The sequence below is a fragment of the Podarcis gaigeae genome (genome assembly GCF_964106915.1).
Source record: "Podarcis gaigeae genome assembly, chromosome: 4".
In the NCBI taxonomy this organism is placed as follows: Eukaryota; Metazoa; Chordata; class Lepidosauria; order Squamata; family Lacertidae; genus Podarcis; species Podarcis gaigeae.
The window spans coordinates 108,263,411-108,280,625 of NC_139677.1; the positions used below are offsets into that span (position 1 = coordinate 108,263,411).

Consider the following 17,215-nt stretch of genomic DNA (forward strand, 5'->3'; position numbering starts at 1 on the left):
TCGGCTATTGTTTCCAGGGCACCTGCACTCACCAGAAGCTGCGCCTTGGTTTCTGAACATTTCGGAAGTCAAACGGGCTTCTGGAACGGATTAAGTTTGGTGCTTCAGTTTTTGCTATTTATTTTGCATTTTTGTTTTTGAGGCTTTTTTTGGTTCATTTGTTTTTGTGACTGTGTGGAACCCAGTTCAGCTACTGATTGAATGACGGTGTGACTGTGGAAATGGATAAAAGCCCCCATCCAAACAATGACCATCATCAGTGCAGGTAAAATTATTTGTACATTGATTACATTGATTATTGTTTTCATTTTATGGTTCAATAGTCTCGTTAGATCATGGGTAGGCAAACTAAGGCTCAGGGGCCGGATCCGGCCCAATCGCCTTCTCAATCCGGCCCGCCGACTGTCCGGGAATCAGCATGTTTTTACATGAGTACAATGTGTCCTTTTATTTAAAATGCATCTCTGGGTTATTTGTGGGGCATAGGAATTCATTCTCCCCCACCCCATATAGCCTGGCCCCCCACAAGGTCTGAGGGACAGTGGACCGGCCCCCTGCTGAAAAAAATTCCTGACCCCTGCGTTAGATAGCAAAATTCATGTTAAACTGCTGTTTTGGGGGTTGTTTTTAGAAGTCTGGAACAGATTAATCTGTTTTGCATTCCTTTCTATGAAAAAGCGAACCTTGGTTATGGAACGCTTTGGTTTTGGAAAGGATTTCCAGAATGGATTAAGTTTGAGAACCAAGGGACCACTGCATTTAATCCGTTCTAACTCCTCGCCAGGTGGAATCTCCACGCCGCATTTCCTATTCATAGAACGAAGCATCTTAATTGCATGAGAAACACTTTTTTTGAAAGGCTGTGTGACTCTTGAAAATTGTGGTTGCTGGCGTGACAAAGAAGATTCCTTAAACTTTGGAGCTGCGCGAGGGGAGACGTCTTGGTTCAGCCCAAAGGGGCAGATTCTGAACGGCTTCACGGTCCCTTCTCCACGGACAGCTGGCTGCCCTCCTGCTCACTCCGCTCAGTGGGTCCTGATGGCATCCCCCCCCCAAAAAAAGAAACCTGCAGGAAGGTGTCCAGACAGACGAGGCTCCTGATGAATATGCATGGCCTCATCTGCATGCACCAACCAGCCTTGCTCTCTCCTCAACAGAGCTGCTGGTAATGATTTGTTCTTTTCCCAGCTGCACACACAACATTCGCCAGCCAAACCCTCGGATGCTCCTCAGAAGAAAACAGGGACGCTTCTCGCTCCTCGACACCCCCAATTCCCCCCCCACCCCAGCATTCCCAGCCAGAAGAAGGGCAACCAGGGCACCAACGCCCTGAGAAAAACCACCCATCCCTATTTTATTTTATTCTTTGACAGGTTTATTAAAGGAAAAGCACACAGCAATAAATAAAGTTCAGAAAGGGGCAGGACTAGACGTGGACGCACAAAGCTTCGCCCTCCCCCGAAGACCCCTTGTTCGCCACTGCTCTGCCCCTTTCTCCCCCCGCACCTCAGGGCTGGCGCATCATGCGCTGAGAGCACTTGGAGAGTGGAGCTCAGGTGTGGCAGCTTCTCCTGCTTTGAAGGTCTTTAAGCAGAGGATGGAGGGCCATCGGTCAGGGATGCTGAAATCCCTGCATTGCAGGGGCTGGAATAGAGGACCCCTTGGCACTGGCATAGCCAGGATTTATTTTAGGAGGGGCAAGAACCGAGCTATCTGGTCCCCAGGATGAGACTCTGCCTGCCTGCCTGCAGACTGTCTCTCCAGAGTGGTGCATGCTCTGGTAATCTCCCGCTTGGACTACTGCCATGCGCTCCATGTGGGGCTACCTTTGAAGGTTACTCAGAAACTGCAACTAATCCACAATGCGGCAGCTAGACTGGTGACTGGGAGTGGCCGCTGGGACCACATATCTTTAGTCCTGAAAGACCTACATTGGCTCCCAGTTTCCGAGCACAATTCAAAGTGTTAGTGCTGACCTTTAAAGCCCTAAACGGCCTCGGCCCAGTATACCTGAAGGAGCGTCTCCACCCCCATCGTTCAGCCCGGACACTGAGGTCCAGCGCTGAGGGCCTTCTGGCGGTTCCCTCATTGTGAGAAGTAAAGCTACTGGGAACCAGACAGAGGGCCTTCTTGGTAGTGGCGCCCTCCCTGTGGAACGCCCTCCCACCAGATGTCAAAGAGATAAACAACTACCTGACATTTAGAAGACATCTGAAGGCAGCCCTGTTTAGGAAAGTTTTTAATGTTTGAAGTTTGTGGCTGGGGAGACCCAGCCAGATGGGCGATTATTATTATTACTATTATTATTATTTGTGATACAATTAGTCAGTTAGTTAACTATTTATATTTATTTACTTGATGGGGGAGCTAGCCCCCCCCCGATACACCCATGCCCTTGGGGTCCCTTCCAATTCTACGATCCTACTGCTCTAGGCTGGCACCTCAAAGAACTCTGGCTCTTCCCGTCAGAAAGGTCTCCCCGATGTTCAGTTGGAATCTCCTTTCTTGCAACTTAAAGCCATGGGTTTGAGTCCTACCCTCCAGAGCTGGAGAAAACAAGCTTGTTTCCTCTTCCTTGTGACAGCTTTTAAGATATTTGAAGACGGCTCCCGTATCTCCTCTCAGTCTCCTCTTCTCCAGGCTAAACATGCCCAGCTCCTTCAACTGTTCCTCATCAGGCTTCGTTTCCAGACCCTGGATCATCTTGGCCGCCCTCCTCCGCCCACCTTCCAGCTTATCAATAAATATCCTTCTGAAATAGCGGCGTCCAGAACTGGGCACAGTATCCCAGGTGTGGTCTGACCGAGCCAGAACAGAGCAGGACTATTTCATAAGAGACTGATTTGGTTAAATTGATAAACGGTTTAAAATGTGGTTATTATTTGTCAAGAAATACTCTCATTGTGAAGCTTCTCATTACGGTTTTTTGGCAGCAGATCAGGCTGTCGGATCGAGGCCATCAGAGCAGTTGGCAGCGCCCCCCCCCAGGATCGGGGCCCCTGTGCCTTTCGCTGTCCTTTTGCATCTTGGGCGGGAGCCACCGCCGGCCACGTTCCGCTTTGCGCGTGGAGAGACAGGCCCGGCAGAGACGTGACCTTCGGTCCTGGACAAGTTAATTTGCCGCCCGGCAAGGCGAGCGAAGCGGCCGGAGGATGTTTGCCGGCAAGATGCGTTTGACTCTGATTTCCTGTAATAACCCGCTGGCCTCTTGTGATCTCTCTCCATAAAACCCTCTTGGTGCTCAAAGCTTTTCCGTCTGATTAACCAGCCGGCTCCTGCCAAGCACACCGCTGCAAGGCAGCACAGAACTGCAGAGCCGGGATCCCCAGAGGTCATCCAGCCCAGCCCGCGGCATGGCAGGAATCCCAGCTCCACAATCCCAGCTCTGTGGAAAAGCCTCCGCCACAGATTATCGAATGGTAGTAATTAAGTTGAAACCGTAAAGAGACAGTCGGAAGTCAATAAATTCCTAAGGGACTCAAACCAGTATGAAGGTAAAGAATATCTAAGTATTGGTTTGAACTTCCTAAATATCAATTGTCTTTGAAAAGTAATTTTGTTTTCTGTATTTTTTAGTTTTTGTCGGGGGGGTTTTGTTTTTCTTTCTTTTTTAAATGTTATTTTGCTTATTTTGGATCCTTCAACTGTTCTACTATGTGCTTTGTAATATTTATTAACATCTTAGTCTATGTAGTTGTGGATCAATTTATTCTTTTTACTCTTTCTTTGTCAATTTTGAAAATGAAATAAAGTTTATAAAAAAAAAAAAAGGAGAGTCCAGCACCTTCCAGGCATTGTGCGGGAAGCAAAATGTCGAGTGCAAAGTCAAGAGACTTGGGCCCCAGCGCGCGGGGGGGGGGGGGGTGGCCTACATGCCTTTCTTCCAGTGCTGCCCCTACCCCAAATGGCAAGCCTATGAATTTTAAGAGGGAGAAATGTAAAGTATTGCACTTGGGCAAAAAAAATGAGAGGCACAAATACAAGATGGGTGACACCTGGCTTGAGAGCAGTACATGTGAAAAGGATCTAGGAGTCTTGGTTGACCACAAACTGGACATGAGCCAACAGTGTGACGCAGCAGCTAAAAAAGCCAATGCAATTCTGGGCTGCATCAATAGGAGTATAGCATCTAGATCAGGGGTCTGCAACCTTTAAGACAAAAAGAGCCACTTGGACCCGTTTCCGAAGGAAAAAAAAGCTGGGAGCCGCAAAACCATTTAGACATTTAAAACAAATATATCTCCGGAGCCGCGATCTGACAGCGGGCGGGAAGGTGACGTCAGGACGGTGCATGACTAACGCACGCACCGCCCCCATGCAACGTCACAGCCAGTACAGCGCCCGCCACAGTGGGGAGTGTAGGGGTGCACAATGCGCCTCCTCCCCTCGCTAGTATCCGCCCCGGAGCCACGGCAAAGGTGTAAAAGAGCCACATGCGGCTCCGGAGCCGCGGGTTGCAGACCCCTGATCTAGATCAAGGGAAGTAATAGTGCCACTGTATTCTGCTCTGGTCAGACATCACCTGGAGTACTGTGTCCAGTTCTGGGCACCACAGTTCAAGGAGGACACTGACAAACTGGAACGTGTCCAGAGGAGGGCAACCAAAATGGTCCAAGGCCTGGAAACGATGCCTTATGAGGAACGGCTAAGGGAGCTGGGCATGTTTAGCCTGGAGAAGAGGAGGTTAAGGGGTGATATGATAGCCATGTTCAAATATATAAAAGGATGTCACATAGAGGAGGGAGAAAGGTTGTTTTCTGCTGCTCCAGAGAGGCGGACACGGAGCAATGGATCCAAACTACAAGAAAGAAGATTCCACCTAAACATTAGGAAGAACTTCCTGACAGTAAGAGCTGTTTGACAGTGGAATTTGCTGCCAAGGAGTGTGGTGGAGTCTCCTTCTTTGGAGGTCTTTAAGCAGAGGCTTGACACCCATATGTCAGGAGTGCTCTGATGGTGTTTCCTGCTTGGCAGGGGGTTGGACTCGATGGCCCTTGTGGTCTCTTCCAACTCTATGATTCTAGACACGCAAAGGTAGTTCTATTGTGCTTTGGGTCCTGGGACTTCAGAGGTGTTTGTCTTTGGGTGCTGGAACTTCAGAGGTCTTTGCCCAGGCTCATCTTATACCTGAGTCTTGCCCTGCCATGTCTGCTTATGCCAGTCTTGTACCCAGGACGTGTCTGGACATCTTTGCCAAGGCTCACCCCTCCCCTTTGGTGACATGTCAGTGATGAAGCAAGGATGCTGTACGAACTGTATTCTGGGATATGGTGGGAAAGTTTTAAAAGTCCTTGTGGCCCCATCCTCGGGGTTCCAAATTCCTCTTGGAACCTGTTGCGCAATAAACTTTGATCTACAGCTTTTTCCTCCGGTTGGGGGCTGGACTCCTCCTTTATTCCGCAGGGACCCGCGGGCTCCGCTCGACCAGCTGGGGGACTGAGCAGCCTCGCACCTAGATGCTTCCCTAACAGCAGGAACACCAGGCTGAATGCCAACCCAGCAGAACCCGAGCAATCAATATTTGGGGGGGGGACACACAAAGGTCTGCACCCGGTACCACCTGAGCTTGCTAGGCCTCTGCAGGGGAAAGGTCTCCCTTGGGAGGTGGGGGACTCTCCTTCCTGGGAGGTTTCTCAGCAGAGATCGGAGGGCCATCTGGCCTGGAGGCTTCAGCTGAGATTCCTGCATTGCAGGGGGTTGAGCTGGATGACCCTGGGACCCCATTCTAGCCTCCCATTTCTGAATTCTAGGATGATATTGAATTTGTGTTGATGTTGTTTTATTTCTGTTATATTTGGAAATTAAGAAAATATTTATTTTTAAAAAATAGATTGCTCCCCCCTGCATGAGGCCGGGGGGGGGGGGGCAAGAGGGAGCCCTCTGCTGGTTTGCCCTCACTGAGGTCACCCAGAGCCCCCTCCTCCTCCATGAATCTAACTAACCATCTTTTAAAATTGCCTCATGTGGCAGGGAGTTCCACAGTCTAACTAGGAGGGACTTCCTTTTAACTGTCCCAAATCTTCCCTTTCACTGGATGCCCCTCACTTCTAGCATTATGAGAGAAAGAGGGGGGGCGGGACTTTTCTTTCTCTATTTCCTCCATGCCCGATATCAGTTTGCAAACTTCCCTCACGTCGAGATAAGGATCAGCTTCGGTGCATGAAATAAATCATAAACTCATTTCAAAAGAGCCTCAGCCTTGTTTGGTTTTTTTAAGGAAGTCCTCATCTATTATGTTATTTATTTTGGGGATTATATAACACCCACTCCTTCAATAAAAACCCCAGGGCAGCTTACCAAAATTTCAAAACCCAATTAAAAGGAATTAAAACACCGCACAGAAACACTCGCCCACAAAAGTCAACAGGAGCAGCAACGCAGCACAACAAGCCCAGCTGAGATTATTTTAAGGCCGTAGAGGCTGTGGTTAACAGACGCCCCTGTTTCCCGGGGACAGTCGCCAGATTCACAAATCTGTCCCCAGACAAAGTCCGTCCCCGGAATGTCCCCAGATTTCATTTAATGTCCCCAGATTTATATTTTAAGTGTTGTAGATTTATTAGTAGGGAATGAATGTTGTGTGATTGGTTCAACAGCACAAGACACATCATATGGGGACTTCTGGCAAGGCAAAATGGCGGGCGCCACGGCAGCGGGCAGCTCCTGAAGCCAGCGAGAGCCAACTGCGCTACCAGGCTGGCTCTAGGCTGCTGAGACTGCTGCTGCCACGGGGGAACCGGGAACACCCAGCGGGTCAACTGGGGGAACCGCTGCCCCCGTGCCCCAAATCGAGCCGGGAGCGAGAGCGCCCGGCCATCAGGCCAACTGCCCAGCAGCGCTCCAGGGCCAGAAAAACCCTGGAGCTGACGCAAGGAGGAGGAGGAGAGGAGAAGGAGAAGGAAGAGAGAGAAAGAGGAAGGAGAAAAAAGAGGGGAGCCCCAATTTTGCCACGCTGCTGAGGAGGAGATGTAGGAGAGAACTGGGGGGGGGGCAAGGACACATGGTGGAGCCCAGGCCTGATCCGAGCCTACTCCATGGTGGCTAGCACTACAAGAGAGCAGGATGGGGCCCAGAGGAAGGCCACGCTGCAGGGCAAGACGAGGAAATTCTTGGTAGAGCAGAGTGGACTGTCCTCCTGGAACAGAGATTCTTCTTTCTTTGGCGATCCCTCAGAGCTGAGTAAGTTGGTCTTCCATGAACAGGGAGTCCATAAATGACTGTGGAGGCCAATTCTGGATCCACACACCCTTCCATAGTGGGGACATTGGTTTCTGGGCGGGAGTTGATCCCGGTAAGGGTTTGCCAAGTGTGTCTTCCTCTTAGCACGTTTCTCCCTTGCGTCCTGAGTTCGAGTGTCTTCAAAGCCCATGACACCTTTGGTCAAGGCTGTTCTCCAACTGGAGCGCTCGCAGGCCAGTGTTTCCCAGTTGTCGGTGTTTATACTACATTTTATTAGATTTGCCTTGAGAGCACCGTTAAACCTCTTTTGTTGACCACCAGCATTACGCTTTCCATTTTTAAGTTCAGAATAGAGTAGTTGCTTTGGAAGGCGATCATCAGGCATCCGCACAACAGGACCAGTCCAACAAAGTTGATGTTGAAGAATCATTGCTTCATCACTGGTGATCTTTGCTTCTTCCAGTACACTGGCATTAGTTCACCTGTCTTCCCAGGTGATGTGTAAACATTTTCAGAGACACTGTTTATGGAATCTTTCAAGGAGTTGGAGATGGTGTTTATAAGTGGTCCATGTTTCACAAGCATATAGTGAGGTTGGTAGTACAATAGCTTTGTATTTTATATATATATATAAATATTTATTAAGATTTTTATAAGAGAAAAGCATAAATAACAAACAACATTGCTTATATCATACACAAAATTTCATAACTTGTTTGGACTTCCTCACGTCTCCTGCTCCCACTTACATTGTTAAAAAGTTTTTTCAAGCAAATTATCATCTTGTTTACAATCTTATATCCACTCGTTTAAATATAATCTAATAGTTCTCCCAAAGGGTTTGTCTTTTCCTTAATCTCACTTATCATCTAATTCCAATCTAGTTTAGTGGTGGCCAATTATTTATGATCAAGCATCCTTCTTAACATTCAATCAAATTACAATATTTTTGTAAATAAGTTTTAAATTTCTTCCAATCTTCTTCCATCCTTTCTTCTCCCAGGTCTCGGATTCTGCCGGTCATCTCTGCCAGTTGCATATAGTCTATCAGCTGCATCTGCCATTCTTCCAGTGTGGGTAGATCTTGAGTCTTCCAATTCTTGGCAATGAGTATCCTTGCTGCTGTTGTTGCATACATAAAAAATGTTCGGTCCTTCTTTAACACCCTCTGGCCGACAATACCCAGGAGGAAGGCCTCTGGTTTCTTAGTGAAGGTATACTTAAATACCTTTTTCAACTCATTATATATCATTTCCCAGAAGGCCTTCACTTTAGGGCAAGTCCACCAGAGGTGAAAGAATGTTCCTTCATTTTCTTTACATTTCCAACATTTATTTTCAGACGAATGGTGTATTTTGGCAAGTTTAACTGGGGTCATGTACCATCTGTATATCATTTTCATTACATTTTCCTTCAAAGCATTACATGCAGTGAAGTTCAGGGTAGTACAATAGCTTTGTAAACAAGCATTTTGGTTTCCCTGCCAATGTCCCAGTCTTCTAACACTCTGCACTTTAGTTGGGAGAAAGCTGCACTCTCAAAACTCAGGTGATGCTGGATTTCAGCACAGGGTGGCAAATACGACCTAGGTGGCATTACCCAAACTTGGTGGCATGAGAGTCAAGACTGGAATGTGGAAAGGGAGTGTCACAATCTGCTCAAACAGGAAGCTGGGAGGAGTAGCATCATAGGTAAATGATGTGGATGTTTGTGAAGAAATCCCTGAAGTGGAGCATGGAAACCACATTGGGAGTATATGGGTGAAACCAGAAGACCTTACAAGACCTTATAATGTGGGTGTCTGTTATAGACTGCCAAGCCAGATGACGCAGATTACCAAACACCAAAGGAAGGGGGAGGAAGCTTGTTCCTCCTGCTCCAGAGGGGAGGACTTGAAACAAATTACAGTACAATTCAAATTACAGTACAGTGGTACCTCGGTTTTCGAACAGCTTAGTTCCCAAACAACTCAGAACCTGAACACTGCAAACCCAGAAGTAGGTGTTCCGGTTTTCGAACTTTGCCCTGGAAGCCAAACATGCTCCTGAGCTTCCATTTTTACTGTTGCACAGCAAATCTGAGTCCCCCGCATAGTAAGAAAATTTCCCCCCCTCTCATTTTCCCCTTGCGCGGCAAATTTAAGTCCCCCTCACACACACTGTGATTAATAATAATAATAATAATAATAATAATAATAATAATTTATTTATTTATACCCCACCCATCTGGCAGGGTTTCCCCAGCCACTCTGGGCAGCTTCCAACAAAACACTAAAATACAATAACCTATTAAACATTAAAAGCTTCCCTAAATAGGGCTGCCTTCAGATGTCTTCTAAAAGTTTGGTAGTTATTTTTCTCTTTGTTGTTAGCCGCCCTGAGCCCGGCTTCGGCTGGGGAGGGCGGGATATAAATAAAATTTATTATCATTATTATTATTTGACATCTGGTGGGAGGGCGTTCCACAGGGAGGGCGCCACTACGGAGAAGGCCCTCTGCCTCGTTCCCTGTAACTTGGCTTCTCGCAGTGAGGGAACCGCCAGAAGGCCCTCGGAGCTGGACCTCAGTGTCCGGGCAGAACGATGGGGGTGGAGACGCTCCTTCAGGGATACTGGGCTGAGGCTGTTTAGGGCTTTAAAGGCCTCCGTTTCCAATTGCAGTGTTCTGAGGTGATATTTGGTGCTTTTGTTTTTGCTATTTTTTGCGTTTTTGTTTGTGTGACTTTTTCATTTTTGTGACTGTGGCTTGTTTTTCATTCTATGATTGATTGATTGATTGATTGATTGTGTAACTGCAGAAATGGATAAAAGCCCCCCATCCAAACAATGACTATCATCAATGCAGGTAAGAAAAAAAGTTACTTTTATTTTTTATCATCTACAATACTGTCTTATTTATTTTATAGTACATGACATTGATTATTGCTTTCATTTTAGGGATCAATGGTCTCATTAGATAGTAAAAGTCATTTTAAATTGCTGTTTTAGGGGTTGTTTTTAAAAGACTGTAACGGATTAATAGGTTTTGCATTCCTTTCTATGGGAAAGCACTCCTTGGTTTTGGAACACTTTGGTTTTGGAACGGACTTCCGGAACAGATGAAGTTTGAGAACCAAGGTAGCACCGTAAAGGAGATTCCAATGAAACATCAGAAAGACTTTAAGAGCTGATTGAGGCTGTGGACTCTCCTTCCTTTTTAAGCAGAGGCTGGGTGACCGTCTGTCAGGGAAGCTTCCGTCGAGATTCCTGCATTGCAGGGGGTGGACTGGATGACCCTTGGGGTCCCTTCTGTTATGGGGGGGCACATCTTTAAAGTTGTTAAATGTTACAAATATTATGCATAAAGGTATCGTTTTGTCTTGCCAGCTCAGGGAAGTTACCTAGCTTTAAAAATCATATAAAATCAACTCCTTTGCCAGTTCCCTTCATTCCAAAGCTTCATTGGCCAAAGACTTGGAAACCACTTGGTCCCCGCCATAATCCCTCAAAAAATAATCCCTCAAAAAGTCACATGGTCACAGGAAGGGACTCATAGGTGTCAATCGCTGGGCAAAGGGACTCCTCTGGTCTGGCCCAGCTGTCAGACTAGGCAAACCAAAGTTCCCTGGTCCTTTTGTAGTAGGTGACAAGAATGTACTTCCCAATGCATATCCTGTATTCCGCCTGTTGCCCCAACACGTTCCTCCTATGTGAATCATGTATAACCCTCCCCTTTTCTGATGTAGCAATGATGTAGTGATGATGCTTAATGAACTGTATGCTGGGATAAGATAGAAACTTCTAAAAGTCCTTGTCACCCCATCCTCGGGGTTCAAAATTCCTCTTTGAACCTGTTGCACAATAAACTTTGGTCTTCAGATATTTCCTCCGGTTGGTGGCTGGACTCCTTCCTTTATTCCGCAGGGACCCACGGGCTCCGCCCGACCACCTGGGGGACTGAGCAGCCTCACACCTAAATTTTCCGTAACATTTCCAATCCATTCTGTGAAAAAGGAGAGATATAGCAGCCATGGGAGACTTCAACTTCCCCAATATCTGTTGGGGCTCAAACTCTGCCAGTACTGCAAGGTCCCACAAAATTCCTCCATTGCCTCGCAGACAATTTCATTTCCTAGAAGGTGGAAGAAGCAACAAGGGGGTCATCGATCTTGGATCTGGTCCTCACCAACAGGGAGGAAATTATCGACAAAGTGGTAGTACTGGGAAAGTGATTGTGTTCTCTTGGGTCTCAGGATACAGAGAGGAGGGGAAACTGAGCGTAGTCAGAGACACACTCTGGACTTCAAGACCAATTTCAAAAAGCTTAAAGAGCTCCTGGGTGAGAGATTCCATGGTCAGAAATACTCAGAGAGAAGGGAGTCCAGGATGGATGGAGTTTCCCCAAGGAGAAATACTGAAGGCCCAAATGCAGACAAGACCAACAAGAAAGAAATGTAGGAAGCATCTAAGGAAACTGGTGTGGCTGCAAAAGGAACTCATGGATGAGCTGAGAGTTCAGAAGGGCGCGTATAAGAAATGGAAGAAAGGGGAAGTCAGAGAGGAGGAGGATACAGGGGGGAAGTCAGGCTGGCTCAAGCTCAGAATGAGGTCAGGCTTGCAAGGGAAGTTACAAATAATAATAGAGGTTTCTTTGGCTCTGTCCGAAGCAAGAAGAAGAACAAGCAGGAGGCAGCAGGGTGCTCTCTTGGAATTATTATTATTATTATTATTATTAATTATTATTATTTATACCCCGCCCAACTGGCTGGGTTTCCCCATGTTAACAGAAAAATCTGAGGGCTCCCTTGGACAAAAACAAAGACACCAACCAGGATTACTTGGAGCAAAACAGCAGCCTGTGGGCTTGGCCTTCATTGATCTGTTGCAACAGGGTGCTCCCCTCACTTGCAGGAGAGAGGAGGGACCCAGAAAAATGGTGCGCAAGGCCTTATAAAGACTTTTGAAATTGCCACCCTGTAGATCAAGACCACCCCCAGAAACATCATACATACATCACAGAAGGGGTGTAACCTAAGACCACCCCTCAGATACATCACACCTACATCACAGAAAGGAGGGGTTGAGGGAGGAGTTGTGGTGGTACCCTGAGTGTCTTGTCACCTGGCTGGTTCCCCCTTTCCCCCTCCCCATGAGTACTTTCCAGGTGACAGAGGGGAGTTTGCAGTTTCCTGCCCCCTGAGGGAAGATCTGATCAGTGTCCTTTGTTCCAGTCCATGCTGAATCCACTCCCATATGCAAGTTCTTTGGGATCTTGATGGTCTTCTGTCTAGGACCATCAGGGTTGGCATAGCAACTGGGCAGGGCTCCTGTGGATGTGCTGGGATGGTGAAGGGATTATGGCTGCCCTGTATCAAACCTTCCCCATTTTGTAGTGCTTCCTTCATGGAGTAAAATAAAAGTAGAACAGTGCAAATCCGATGCATGGTTGATTTTCTATGAATTTATAACAGAAGCGTAGCGTATGTGGTGTGTGAGTGTGAGTGTGTGTGTGAAGTTTGTACAAACTGAATGATGGGGGGGTGGGGGTTTCCTGCGACACCCAGCCACTCTGGGCAGCTTCCAACAGAATATTAAAATACAGCAGTCTGTTTAAAATCTTGCTCTCCCTTCTGCCGGCTGGTTTGGCAGAGGCCTCTGGCTGGCCACCGAAAGGAGGCTGCTGGGCAATGTCTTCTTCTGTCCTCCTCATCTTCGACACAGAGCAAGATGTTGCTGCAGTGTACAAACAGCACACTATGGGCAGGGAGGAGCCACGGAGGGGCGGGCAAAGTGCCTTGAAAGGGATGCCAGCCAATCAGAGGAGCGAAGAAAGAAGGCAGCCAAGAGAGGATTTTTGGCACCAAAGACTATTCTGTTGTGTTCTCTGCAGCAGAAGAGTCACCAAAGCTCTGCCAAGGCCGCCCCCCACTGGCCGAAACCGGGTACTTGGACCCCTCCCCTCCAGGAACGAACCTGAGGCTGGCGAATGGAGCTGTGGGGAGGGGGCAGCGTCTGTCGGGGGTGGCAGCCCAGCGCAGTGGCCTGGAGACAAGCCCCCAGCCCCCAAAGCTCCTTGCCCGGGGCCAGGGGGCAAAGCCCACGACCACCTGCCTGCTGCAGCCAACGCCGTTGCCAGGATGAAATCCAATTGCCAGCCTTCAGATTGACTGGAGGCTCATTTCATTACTGGCTGAAGTGGCGCAAGAAGAGCAGCTGCCGCACTCCATCAATTAGATTTATTATGGCCCTTGCTCACCTATTCAGGGGTGCCTTCCGGACTCCCTCGCTCGCAGCGGCTGCTTCCAGGCACAGTTTGTTACGGAAATTACCAGGGGGGGGGCACATCTTTAAAGTTGTTAAATGTTACAAATATTATGCATAAATGTATCCTTTTGACTTGACAGCTCAGGGAAGTCACCTAGCTCTATCAATCATATACAGTGGTACCTCGGGTTAAGTACTTAATTCGTTCCAGGGTTCCGTTCTTAACCTGAAACTGTTCTTTTTATATATATATATATAATTTTTATTAAATTTTCTTTTACAAATTAATCAACACAATCTTGTTCTCGTATTTGCAATTTTTGAACTTCCACCCACTCCTGAAACTGTTCTTAACCTGAAGCATCACTTTAGCTAATGGGGCCTCCTGCTGCTGCCATGCCACCGGAGCACAATTTCTGTTCTCATCCTGAAGCAAAGTTCTTAACCTGAAGCACTATTTCTGGGTTAGCAGGTTACACTATTTCTGTAACCTGAAGCGTATGTGACCTGAGGTACCACTGTAAAATCAACTTCTTTGCAAGTTTCCTTCATTCCACCGCCATTTTGCTTCATTGGCCAAAGACTTGGAAGCCACTAACGATCAGCAGGTCCTAGGCACTGAGGTTTTACCCACAACGCCACCCGTGCTGTCAATCATCAGGAGGTCCATTCCCACTTGACCAGTCCCTCTGGGGCAGTGAGGGCCAACTGTCCTTGGTGCAGAGGCCGGCCAGGAGGTCCAGCAGTGGCCCCGGGGCCTGTCCAGAAGGAGCTGCTCCAGCCCAGTGCCCGATTGACCTATAAACTAAACAAGCTCTAGCTCAGGGCCCCAGTCTAAGAAAAACAACAACTGGGTATTTCAAAAATAGAAGATAAAAAACTGGTTTGCTCCTTTCTATATATAGGGTGCCTACATTCTGCTATTTATAATTATGAGTCATTTGCATCATATATTTACACCTCTTATTATTTCATGTTCTAGCAAGTTTCTAGAAACTAGATGATGAGTCTTGTGTTTCTAAAAGGAACCTTTGTTCTTGCCAAATGCCAATGTGTTTGCGTTATTAAGTTTGTTATGAATCTAAAAACATTTTAAGTTAGAGCTTCATAATTATTTCACTATTAATATACTTCTTCATTGTATTTCACAATTAATATCCTTCTTCTTCATTGTATTTCAGCTCAACAATGACTTTGATAAAATACATATTCTGTGATGTGCAAATGGCTTGAGATACCTATGAGGTCCATCAATTACCACCTAGCATATATTCAACACAAAAAGCAGCGTCAATTTGTTGTTGACAAAGGAGAGCTGGGCATAGAATGGGACCCATTCCCTTAAGGAGCTGAGGGCCACATCAAACCGAAATCCGGCCCTGCTCCAAGAATGTTCTCCATGGCCTTTTACTCCTGAGAGCAACGCCCTGCAGTGCGGCTCCCTGGCAGAGTTCCTCTTGCGGGTTGGAGGCTCATGCAGAGAGGCAGCAGCAGGCCTGCAAGGGAGTAAACGGGGGGGGGGGTCCGATTCCCAGGTCACAAATCACAGCCCAGTTTCAGGATGCAGCAAAGGCCAATCAACTGAAATTGCTCCCTCCCCAGCCTCCAGCTGAAGGCAGAGGCCTCACCCTTGACTGGACAGGGTGGAGGTGGGGCTTGCAGTCCTCCAGAGGTTACTGGACTACAACTCCCATCAGGCTGTGGGGCATTTGCACCCTTCAGCTTCTGGAGGTTGGTCCACCACCAGTGCCCTCCCCCCCCCAGCTGACTGGTGGTGCTTATTTAAATGTTCATAATTTTTGGAAGCTGCCCAGAGTGGCTGGGGCAACCCAGTCAAATAATATTATTAATAATAATAATTTACCACTCTGGGCAGCTTCCAACAAAATATTAAAATACAGTAGTCCATCAAACATTAAAAGCTTCCCTAAAGAGGGCTGCCTTCAGATGTCTTCTAAAAGTCTGGTAGTTGTTCTTCTCGTTGACATCTGCTGTTAGGGCGTTCCACAGGGAGGGTTCCACCACCGAGAAGGCCCTCTGCCTGGTTCCCTGTAACCTCACTTCTCGCAATGAGGGAACTGCCAGGAGGCCCTCGGAGCTGGACTTCAGTGTCTGGGCAGAATATTATTACTATTATTATTATTATTGAATCATAAAATTGCAGATCTGGAAAAGACACCCAGGGTCATCTAGTCCAACCCCCTGCCTTGCAAGAGGTTCAAAATCCTTTTTAAAATGCACATGAAGTAAGAACTTTCTGGTGGTAAGAGTTGTTCCTCAGTGGAAAGGACTCCCTTTTGAGATGTTGGGCTCTCCTCCCTTGGAGGTCTTTAAGCAGAGGTTGGGCGGCCCTCTGTCCTGGATTCTTCAGCTGAGATCCCTGCATTGCAGGGGGTCAGTCTAGATGACTCTGGAGTTCCCTTCCAACTCTCCAATTCTGAGGCCCAAGTGAGAGGAAACGTCCCAGCCTTGCCCGCTCCCTTGGGGTCTTTTTCATTGGCGAAGGCAGGGAGCGGCCGCTGGGAGGGTCGTTCATCCGAAATCCCCCCGCAGAAACCCCATCGCGCAGCCGAGGAATGTCTTTCCCTGAGTGCTTCTCGCTTGGCGATTATTATGCAATTATGCCGCGAACTGTTTACGTGGGTTGGATCAGCAGCAGCCTGTCACTCAGGCTTAACTGACAGCCGACAGCGGCTCCCTGAATATTCAGAGATCCTGCGATCCACGCGCTGCATTTTAATGCTGCATTTTGACGAAGGGGCGCGGGCGCTTAAGGCAGCGAGCGGCGCGCAGCCAACGGTCCCGGCGCCCAGTTCCTCGCGCGCAGCGCAACGGGCCCGGGCGAGCCGCGGATGCTGCCAGGCCGAGTCAGGCCACGGGGCCAGCCCCATATTGCCCACCCGGGCCGGCAGAGGCTCTCCCGGGTCTCAGGCTCCCAGGCCGACCTGGGCAGGGGCCAGCGCGCTTTGCGCCACCGGGGTCCTCCAGCTCGCCAGGCAGGCGCTCCGCCCCCGAGGGGGCCCCGCCCCGCGGCTCCCACCCCCCATTTACACGCGAGTAGGAGCCGCCCGCCCGGCAGGATCGGCTCGCCCTCCTCCTCCTTGTGTCTGAAATAGAGGCCGGAATAAAATCCTCCGCAGACTAAAAAAATAAATAAATTATTGTTTAGTTTACTTGTTTCTATTTTTCTCTTTTGTTTCGATTTGGGATTGTTACTGTTGGTTGTTTTTTATTTGCAAAATAAATAAAGCATTTATTTAATAATCCTCCGCAGACGCCCTCCTGAAGAGCCGAAACAATCGGGGGCCTTTCTGCGCCTCCCCAGCCCTCGGAAAAGACCTCGGGGGTCTCGTTAAAAAGCCCCCTGCCGGGGTGCCGACTTGAACATTATATCGATCATGTCGCGGCACCCCCTTCATTGGAATGGCATTGCCCATCAACTTCGGGGGAGCTCGGCCCCCCAAATATTTTCTGGCGGGTCCGAAGCCCCCTCGGCCCCCAGTCCAGATAGACTGCGCGCGACCAGGAGGCTCAGTCCGCTCCGACGCCGCGCCTGGCCCCGATCCCTGAATGGCGCGCGTCTTGGGGGGCACAGCCGTGGCTCCTGCCCCCCCCCCGGCCGCGCAGGGCGCCGACGCCGGGCCGGCCATCTTGGAGCCGGGCCGGAAGAGGCCGCTGCGCTCTGATCGCCGCGGAGCAAGGAGGCTGAGCGCGGGGAAAGCGGGAAGCCCCCCAAGCCCGACGCCCCCTCGGAGCCCCCGCACCGCCGCGCGCGCCCGGCTCCCTCGCTGGCTC

General features: G+C 48.7%; 1 protein-coding gene across 1 annotated transcript in view; it reads left to right on the plus strand.

The window, feature by feature from the left end:
• Window positions 1-17,215, plus strand: part of TIMM10B (translocase of inner mitochondrial membrane 10B) — a 236,887-nt gene that overhangs the window by 90,779 nt on the left and 128,893 nt on the right. The gene's annotated exons all lie outside the window — the stretch shown is intronic.